Raw genomic sequence first — 10,585 nt, 5'->3', positions numbered from 1 at the left:
CGGGATTATGTGTGGTGATGAGGTGGGGGTGCGTAATTATCTGTGGTAATGTGGTTGGGGGCGGGATTATGTGTGGTAATGTGGTGGGGGTGGGACTATGTGTGGTGATGTGATGGGGCGGGATTATGTGTGGTAATGTGGTGCGGGGCGGGATTGTGTGTGGTAATGGGGTGGGGGGCAGGATTATGTGTGATGTGGTGGGGGGCGGAGCTACTGTGCAGGGGGTGGGATTAGCGAGTGTGATGTGGTGGGGGGGTGGGATTATGTGTGATGATGTGGTGGGGGCGGGATTATGTGTGATGATGTGGTGGGGGCGGGATTATGTGTGGTAATGTGGTGGGTGGGATTATCTGTAGTAATGTGGTGGGGGGCGGGATTATGTGTGGTGATGTGGTGGGGGCGGGATTATGTGCGGTGATGTGTTGGTGGGGGATTATGTGTGATGACGTGGTGGGGGGCGGGATTATGTGTGGTAATGTGGTGGGGGGGCGGGATTATGTGTGGTGATGTGTTGGGGGCGGGATTATGTGTGGTGATGTGGTGGGGGGCGGGATTATGTGTGGTGATGTGGTGGGGGGCAAGATTATGTGTGGTGATGTGTTGGGGGGCGGGATTATGTGTGGTGATGTGGGGGGGTGGGATTATGTGTGGTGATGTGGTGGGGGGGCGGGATTATGTGTGGTGATGTGTTGGGGGGGCGGGATTATGTGTGGTGATGTGGTGGGGCGGGATTATGTGTGGTGATATGGTGGGGGCTGGATTATGTGTGGTAATGGGGTGGGGTTTGGGATTATGTGTGGTGATGTGTTGGGGGGGCGGGATTATGTGTGGTGATGGGGTGGGGGGCAGGATTATGTGTGGTGATGTGGTGGGGGGCTGGATTATGTGTGGTAATGGGATGGGGGACGGGATTATGTGTGGTAATGCGGAGGGGGGCGGGAGTATGTGTGGTGATGTGGTGGGGGGCGGAATTATGTGTGGTGATGTGGTGGGGGGCTGGATTATGTGTGGTAATGGGGTGGGGGGCGGGATTATGTGTGGTGATGTGTTGGGGGGGCGGGATTATGTGTGGTGATGTATTGGGGGGGCGGGATTATGTGTGGTGATGTGTTGGGGGCGGGATTATGTGTGGTGATGTGGTGGGGGGGCGAGATTATGTGTGGTGATATGATGGGGTCTGGATTATGTGTGGTAATGGGGTGGGGGGTGGGATTATGTGTGGTGATGTGTTGGGGGGCGGGATTATGCGTGGTGAAGCGGTGGGGGGTGGGATTTTGTGTGGTGATGTGGCGGTGGGTGGAATTATGTGTGGTGATGTGGTGGGGGCGGGATTATGTGTAGTAACGTGGTGGGGGGACAGGATTATGTGTGGTAATGTGGGGAGCGGGATTATGTGTGGTGATGTGTTGGGGGCGGGATTATGTGTGGTGATGTGGTGGGGGGCAGGATTATGTGTGGTGATGTGGTGGGGGGCAAGATTATGTGTGGTGATGTGTTGGGGGGCGGGATTATGTGTGGTGATGTGGGGGGGCGGGATTATGTGTGGTGATGTGGTGGGGGGGCGGGATTATGTGTGGTGATGTGTTGGGGGGGCGGGATTATGTGTGGTGATGTGGTGGGGCGGGATTATGGGTGGTGATATGGTGGGGGCTGGATTATGTGTGGTAATGGGGTGGGGTTTGGGATTATGTGTGGTGATGTGTTGGGGGGGCGGGATTATGTGTGGTGATGGGGTGGGGGGCAGGATTATGTGTAGTGATGTGGTGGGGGCTGGATTATGTGTGGTAATGGGATGGGGGACGGGATTATGTGTGGTAATGCGGAGGGGGGCGGAAGTATGTGTGGTGATGTGGTGGGGGGCGGAATTATGTGTGGTGATGTGGTGGGGGGCTGGATTATGTGTGGTAATGGGGTGGGGGGCGGGATTATGTGTGGTGATGTGTTGGGGGGGCGGGATTATGTGTGGTGATGTATTGGGGGGGGCGGGATTATGTGTGGTGATGTGTTGGGGGCGGGATTATGTGTGGTGATGTGGTGGGGGGGTGAGATTATGTGTGGTGATATGATGGGGTCTGGATTATGTGTGGTAATGGGGTGGGGGGTGGGATTATGTGTGGTGATGTGTTGGGGGGCGGGATTATGCGTGGTGAAGCGGTGGGGGGCGGGATTTTGTGTGGTGATGTGGTGGGGGCGGGATTATGTGTAGTAACGTGGTGGGGGGACAGGATTATGTGTGGTAATGTGGGGAGCGAGATTATGTGTGGTAATGTGGTGGGGGGGTGGGATTATGTGTGGTGATGTGTTGGGGGGGATTATGTGTGGTGATGTGGTGGGGGGCGGGATTATTTGTGGTGATGTGGTGGGGGGGCGGGATTATGTGTGGTAATGTGGTGGGGGCGGGATTATGTGTGGTGATGTGTTGGGGGCGGGATTATGTGTGGTGATGTGGTGGGGGGCGGGATTATGTGTGGTGATGTGGTGGGGGGGCGGGATTATGTGTGGTGATGTGTTGGGGGCGGGATTTTGTGTGGTGATATGGTGGGGGCTGGATTATGTGTGGTAATGGGGTGGGGGGTGGGATTATGTGTGGTGATGTGGTGGGGGGCTGGATTATGTGTGGTAATGGGGTGGGGGACGGGATTATGTGTGGTAATGCGGAGGGGGGCGGGATTATGTGTGGTAATGTGGTGGGGGGCGGGATTATGTGTGGTGATGTGGTGGGGGGCTGGATTATGTGTGGTAATGGGGTGGGGGCGGGATTATGTGTGGTGATGTGTTGGGGGGGCGGGATTATGTGTGGTGATGTATTGGGGGGCGGGATTATGTGTGGTGATGTGTTGGGGGCGGGATTATGTGTGGTGATGTGGTGGGGGGGCGAGATTATGTGTGGTGATATGGTGGGGTCTGGATTATGTGTGGTAATGGGGTGGGGGTGGGATTATGTGTGGTGATGTGTTGGGGGGCACAATTATGCGTGGTGAAGCGGTGGGGGGGCGGGATTATGTGTGGTGATGTGGCAGTGGGCGGAATTATGTGTGGTGATGTGGTGGGGGCAGGATTATGTGTAGTAACGTGGTGGGGGGACGGGATTATGTGTGTGTGGTAATGTGGGGAGCGGGATTATGTGTGGTAATGTGGTGGGGGGGTGGGATTATGTGCGGTGATGTGTTGGGGGGATTATGTGTGATGATGTGGTGGGGGGCGGGATTATGTGTGGTGATGTGGTGGGGGGCGGGATTATTTGTGGTGATGTGGTGGGGGGGCGGGATTATGTTTGGTGATGTTTTGGGGGCGGGATTATGTGTGGTGATGTGGTGGGGGGGCGGGATTATGTGTGGTGATGTGGTGGGGGGCGGGATTATGTGTGGTGATGTGGTGGGGGGGCGGGATTATGTGTGGTGATGTGTTGGGGGGCGGGATTATGTGTGGTGATGTGTTGGGGGGGTGGGATTATGTGTGGTGATGTGGTGGGGGGGCGGGATTATGTGTGGTGATGTGGTGGGGGGGCGGGATTATGTGTGGTGATGTGTTGGGGGGTGGGATTATGTGTGGTGATGTGGTGGGGGAGCGGGATTATGTGTGGTAATGTAGTGGGGGGGCGGGATTATGTGTGGTGATGTGTTGGGGGCGGGATTATGTGTGGTGATGTGGTGGGGGGCGGGATTATGTGTGGTGATGTGGTGGGGGGCGGGATTATTTGTGGTGATGTGGTGGGGGAGCGGGATTATGTGTGGTAATGTGGGGGGGGGGCGGGATTATGTGTGGTGATGTGTTGGGGCGGGATTATGTGTGGTGATGTGGTGGGGGGGCGGTATTATGTGTGGTGATGTGGTGGGGGGGCGGGATTATGTGTGGTGATGTGGTGGGGGGGCGGGATTATTTGTGGTGATGTGGTGGGGGAGCGGGATTATGTGTGGTATTGTGGTAGGGGGGCGGGATTATGTGTGGTGATGTGTTGGGGGCGGGATTATGTGTGGTGATGTGGTGGGGGGCGGGATTATGTGTGGTGATGTGGTGGGGGGGCGGGATTATGTGTGGTGATGTGGTGGGGGGCGGGATTATGTGTGGTGATGTGTTGGGGGGTGGGATTATGTGTGGTGATGTGGTGGGGGGGCGGGATTATGTGTGGTGATGTGGTGGGGGGGCGGGATTATGTGTGGTGATGTTGTGGGGGGGCGGGATTATGTGTGGTGATGTGGTGGGCGGGATTATGTGTGGTGATGTGTTGGGGGGTGGGATTATGTATGGTGATGTGGTGGGGGGCGGGATTATGTGTGGTAATGGGATGGGGGGCGGGATTATGTGTGGTGATGTGGTGGGGGGGCGGGATTATGTTTGTAATGGGGTGGCGGGCGAGATTATGTTTGTAATGGGGTGGCGGGCGGGATTATGTTTGTAATGGGGTGGCAGGTGGGATTATGTGTGGTAATGGGGTGGGGGGCAGGATTATGTGTGGTGATGTGTTGGGGGGCGGGATTATCTGTGGTAATGTGGTGGGGGCGGGATTATGTATGGTGATGCGGTGGGGGCAGGATTGTGTGTGGTAATGGGGTGGGGGGGCGGGATTATGTGTGGTGATGTGGGGGGCAGAGCTACTGTGCAGGGGGAGGGATTAGCGAGTAATGGCAATGCCTCTTATATATATAGATCCTGACAGTGTGAGCATTGCGCACTGTTACCATTCAGCAATCTACAGTTAGAGTGACTAAATACTTTTCTGCTCAATTCATAAACCCCCTTTATTTGAGTTGTTTCCGGATACAGTTTGTTACAACACAACAAACTGTGCCTTACCCATTGTCCCCGGGTCCACGGCTGTGTCAGTTATTGGCTTCAGCGCCCGAAGTCATGTTGACAGAGTTGCAGCCAATCAGCTATCTTATCTACTCGGGCAGATCCCCTAAGCTGAGTGATTGGCTGCTATGCTGTTGTTGTGACATCAGTGCTGCAGCCAGTCACTGACACCAGGAGCTGTGGACCTGGGGACGGTGAGTAAGGGACCAATTTTAATTTTTTTTGCTAATTACACCTGGGACCAGGATTTTCTGGAAGGGAACATCTCCTTTATATTTTAACTATAAAGAAATAAGCCAGGAAGGAATCCGAAATTGACAAATATGCGGATTGCTGCTGTGGATCTCTTTTCTGTATGGTCCTTGGAGGCACTTTTACATGTCCGCACATGCAGATAATGGTGCACTGATGCACTCCCTGACACATGGTGTGCTGCTCCACTTGGGAGTAATAGAGAGGTATGTAACGAGCGCTACCTTTCTGGATGTGTGGCTCGTACTGATAGATTTTACTCATTTCCTCCTTTTCATTTTCCAAGTGAGAAAGATTAAGGAAAATGAACAATTCTGGTTGAGAGTGATCGCAGCGCGACCAGGGTTCAGCAGTTCACCTGTATGTTTCCTTTTTTGAAGAATACATTTTTAACTTCTTTGTTATTCAGGAAGTAATCAGGATGTAACTATGGAAATATATGAATGCAGAGGAAATGTAACAAGCGGGATAATCCAGCCAGAAAACTCAGCTGCATTCATTTTTATTTTATACAATAACAACATCCTAAATTAATCAGGAAAAAATATAATACGGGAAGGCGCTGTCATTACGTAAGCGATTCAAGGTGAAGAAAAAAAACAGATATGTTTCATTGTCCGCATTCTCAGAACGCTGCCCCCCCGACATGTTCAGAGCTGCTGAAATAAATCGCCTTGTTACAAACCCAAACCAAGATTCTTCCTTCTTTTCATTTCTCTGCCAAGACTACTAAAGATGTTGTTTCTTGGACAATTTCTTTTTATTGGAAGAATCCTAAAAATAAGATTTCAGGGTGATCCGTTGAAATTTGAAAGCAAATTTATTGTTTAGTTTTTCTGCAGTGTCCCCGCAGAGGACATGGAGTATTACACAGTACATAGTGAAGACAATAGGCTGTCTATTTAAAGGGAATCTGTCAGCAGGTTTTAGCTATATATTCCGAGAGCAGCACGATGTAGTGTCAGAGACCCCGATTCCAGCGATGTGTCACTTACTTGGCTGCTCGGTGTAGTTTTGACAGAATCCCTGTTTTGTCTGATGTAAATCTAGCAGAGCTAAGACTTCTGGGTTTCTGTATAACCCCGCCCACACCCCTGATTGGCAGGTTTCTTGGTACACTGTACATTCTCAGCAAGCAGCCAATCAGTGGTGAGGGGAGGGGTTCCATCGATTAGCTGGACCGCCAGGCACCTGAGATCTAGTCAGACACTGATGATATCCTGATGATAAAACACTGATTGTATTGATACTACAGCACACAGCCTAGTAAGTGACACATCTCTCGAATCAGGCTTACTTGCCCCATAGTATGCTGCTCCTGGATTAAATAACAAAAACTTGCTGACAGATTCCCTTTAAAAAAAACAGGAAAAAAACTACTTCTATCTCCTCATAAAATGAGTATCCCCCAAAAAGTAAAAAATTCACAGTATACTAGAAAATTATAAAAACGAAGCAAAGAAAAGCAGCAACAAATAGAGGGTGCTTTTCTAGTATACAAAATATTAGTAGTAAAAAGGAACACAACCAAGTCAGAACTAAGAAGCACACCAGTAAATACAAGAGTATAATTGATTAATTAGTTAGTATAAATTTTATTAAAGTAAAAAAATACCCTCAACTCAACAATTTTTTAGATAATAAAATGTATATTAGTTAATTAATCATGTATCCTCTTGTATTTGTTAGTGTGCATATTAGTTCTGGATTGTTTGTTTTGCTTTATTATAAAATTATGTAGCTGGCATGAAATAAATTGCTGAAAAAATAATAAAAAAACATTTTTTATTTCTCTCTCCATCTAAATTGATGGTAACTGACTTCTCTTAATATCTTAGAAGTTAGTTACCATCGGCTGAGCGGCAGAGAGAGAAGTAGTTCAAATAAATAATTAAAAGCTAAGATTTACCCCTATTCTAGTATACCGTGAATTTGCAATGTGGACATTTAGGATTGAAAGACTTTTATTATTAAGGGGCTCATTTATTTTTCTGTTTTATTCGATGTAACATAGTAGAATTATAAGGTATAACCTATGTGTAGGACAGATTCAGCTCTAGTGTTCCATCATACATTCTGGTAATTGCTGTGTCCATTGCTTCCATCTATTACACATTCACTATGTCAGTCACAGTCTGTGAACACTTTATTCTTCTCTCTTGATAATAATCAGAATGTGGAAATTTCAATTAGCAGGATAAGATTATGCGAGTAGTAGTTACGCTATCATAGTAGTTACATTATCATCCCCATCACCCGACCCATTGACGTAACACAAGACTTGTTTTTTCTTAAGCTAACGAATATCATTACAATCTTTGACCTATAAATGTCTGACAAGTGGTTAGCGTAAAAGACGCCATTAATTCTATGTCTTAAAATAATCGGTTCTTTCAAGAAATAAACTTGGTACACTATGTAACAGTACAAGTGACCCTCTTCCTAATCTCCACCGTGACGCCATGGGCTGTGACAGGACAGATAGGAGGTCTACAATGTGTGACTTCCCATTTGATAATTTTGTCATTGCGGTGACAATTGAATCTTTAGATATTTATAAATGTTACTAATGGAGCAAAATGAATGGTTTATTGGTAAAATAGAAGAATATACGCTTTCGAGTTATCATCATCATTCTCAGGTGTCCACTTGACCACAAAGATTATGGACCAGGAGAAGGTCAATGATAAAACTTATTGCAAAATTCATTGTTATTGGTGGCATGATTGGTAAATGTCACAAGTAGCCCAAATAAGTAAGGAATCAATGTCTATAAAATGAATAGCTAAAGCGAGTCTCTAGAAAAAAATTGGAAATACCTGAGAGAAGGCACCTCATCCAACACCAAAAGTTATACTACTCTGTTACGAGCGATGGAGCCTCCTTCACTGGTGGAGTTAGCCTTTCTTCTGTTTTTATCTTTTTTTTTTTTAAAGAGGATCACTTTGAAAAAAGCCAAGCAGGGATTTCTTGACCAACTACAGAAGTGGTGCAGCAGCCACAGAACAATGTTATAGGGTTCCAAAATCCATGATCCATAGTCCTCCAGAAGTCTGGGCAGCATGGAGAATTTTTGGAAATCTTTGAATAATCACAAAAGACTTTTATAGTCAGTAGACATGAGTAGCTAGCCAGATCATTGAATCAAGAGGAGTTAAGACGCCTAAACAACCTCAATGACTGTCAAACGCCCCATATGGATGCATACATGGGTCAGCATGTAATTCTCAATATGGAGAAGGAAGTACGAAGCTGACAGATACTTCTAGCAGTGGTTTATCTGCCATAAAAACAATGTATCTGCATGGAGATCTAATTCAAACAGAAGCAGAAGGGCCTCGTTGATTATTATGCTGCATGCAGAACTTTTTGTTCTTGGCTAAAAAACTGATAACAATCCAGATGAATCTGATAATAATCAATAAAGTCCCTCTCCTTATAATTGCATCAATTAGCAAATGGCAAATAGGTCAATTTTGGGCATGAATCATGTTTGTGTGTTCCTAAAACTGAACAGATGAACAGAAATCCCAATTGAATGTTTGAACAGGTCCAGTCCTGCTGAAACTTCTACATGAGCGGGACTGAGCATGCTGGACTGTCAAACAAGAACAGAGTTAAATTTGTTTCCCAGTGGTCGGTAGCGAGGGGTCAGTAAATTTCCCTCTCCCGCTGGAATGCTTGGATAATCCAGATGGGTGTTAATTTTTATGGAGCATTGTCATGAAACGTGAATGTCAGTTGAAGCCAACTTTTATTTTTGACTAAAAATGAACCATACGGCGCTGCTTAATTGCTCCAGGTGAATAAGCAGCAAGTATATGGACGAAAATCACTCCCAATCCTCCCAGAAATGGTTAATCAAAGAAAACAATATGTGATATTTGTGCTAAGTTCACCTATATGAAGCCATAAATAGTTAAAATACTGGGAAATGTCATAAACAAGGTTCCCCACACAGGACTGTGATTAACAAGATGTGTTTACCTTAATATCAAAGAAAAGGAAATCTGTGTCCTAGTGCTGACATGCGGAAAGGTCCTTCACTCATGCGCTGAAGGGTTGGTATCTGAAACCTTCTCTGAATCTCTGTTCCAAAAATGTCCAATATGTTGCAGAGCAAATAGTAGTATAGGAGACGCTGTCCCGGCCGGTGACTAGCGTACTCCCCCAGAGCTTGGTAACTGCCGTGCACAGGCAGTGGCGGCCACGTGTATAGAGCTGAAGCCGTCAAGGTGCAGGACCTTGTGTGACGTCACAGTCACGTGATGTGTACACGTGACCAGCTGCAAAGCTGCGGAGCTACGGAGCTACGAGTAGCACACAGGACCAACTAATCCTACGCGTTTCAGAGTCACTGACTCCTTCATCAGGATTAGTTGGTCCTGTGTGCTACTCGTAGCTCCGTAGCTCCGCAGCTCCGCAGCTTTGCAGCTGGTCACGTGTACACATCACGTGACTGTGACGTCACACAAGGTCCTGCACCTTGTCGGCTTCAGCTCTATACACGTGGCCGCCACTGCCTGTGCACGGCAGTTACCAAGCTCTGGGGGAGTACGCTAGTCACCGGCCGGGACAGCGTCTCCTATACTACTATTTGCTCTGCAACATATTGGACATTTTTGGAACAGAGATTCAGAGAAGGCTTCAGATACCAACCCTTCAGCGCATGAGTGAAGGACCTTTCCGCATGTCAGCACTAGGACACAGATTTCCTTTTCTTTGATATTAAGGTAAACACATCTTGTTAATCACAGTCCTGTGTGGGGAACCTTGTTTATGACATTTCCCAGTATTTTAACTATTTATGGCTTCATATAGGTGAACTTAGCGCAAATATCACATATTGTTAACTTTTATTTTTGGTTGGCTATTTATGTACCAATATCCAGTCCTCAATAAATTCCATGTGCAGTCAGTAAATGCTGCCATCATAGAGATTACATGATCATTACATACAGTTAAAATTTGATTACTACAGGAGCCAGTATTGGGCCCTTTTCTTTTTAACATATTTATTAATGACAGAGTAGACTTTCAATATTTGCAGATGATATTAAATTCTGCAAGGCAATAAACACAGAAGAAGTTAATGTAATGTTACAGAGGGATTTTGTAAGCTGGAGGCTTGTGCTGAGAAATGGCAATTGAAGTACAGTATAATGTACATAAATGTAAGGTCATGCACTAGAGCAGAAGAAATTAAATGCACAGTGTGGAAAATAAGTATTTGATACACTGCCGATTTAGCAAGTTTTCCCACCCACAAAGAATGGAGAGATCTGAAATTTTTATCGTAGGTACACTTCAACTGTGAGAGACAGAATTTAAAAATAAAAACACATTTTGTGATTTTTAAATAATTAAATTGCATTCAATTGCATGAAATAAGTAATTGATCACCTACCAACCAGCAAGAATTCTGGTTCTCACAGACCTGTTAGTTTTTCTTTAAAGGCCCCGTCTCACATAGCGAGATCGCTAGCGAGATCGCTGCTGAGTCACAAGTTTTGTGACGCAACAGCGACCTCCATAGCGA

The 10,585-nt window shown here is 46.9% G+C and overlaps 1 long non-coding RNA gene across 1 annotated transcript in view; it reads left to right on the top strand.

Annotated features, from left to right (window-relative positions):
- Nucleotides 1-9,447: 9,447 nt before the first annotated feature.
- Nucleotides 9,448-10,585, top strand: part of LOC143768385 (uncharacterized) — a 33,763-nt gene continuing 32,625 nt past the window's right edge. Inside the window, exon 1 of the long non-coding RNA XR_013213839.1 lies at nucleotides 9,448-9,779. This is a non-coding gene — a long non-coding RNA (uncharacterized LOC143768385). The remainder of the gene's footprint in view (nucleotides 9,780-10,585) is intronic.

This window comes from Ranitomeya variabilis, chromosome 4 (assembly GCF_051348905.1).
Source record: "Ranitomeya variabilis isolate aRanVar5 chromosome 4, aRanVar5.hap1, whole genome shotgun sequence".
NCBI classification, from domain to species: Eukaryota; Metazoa; Chordata; class Amphibia; order Anura; family Dendrobatidae; genus Ranitomeya; species Ranitomeya variabilis.
This window is presented reverse-complemented; position numbering and strand designations above follow the sequence as displayed.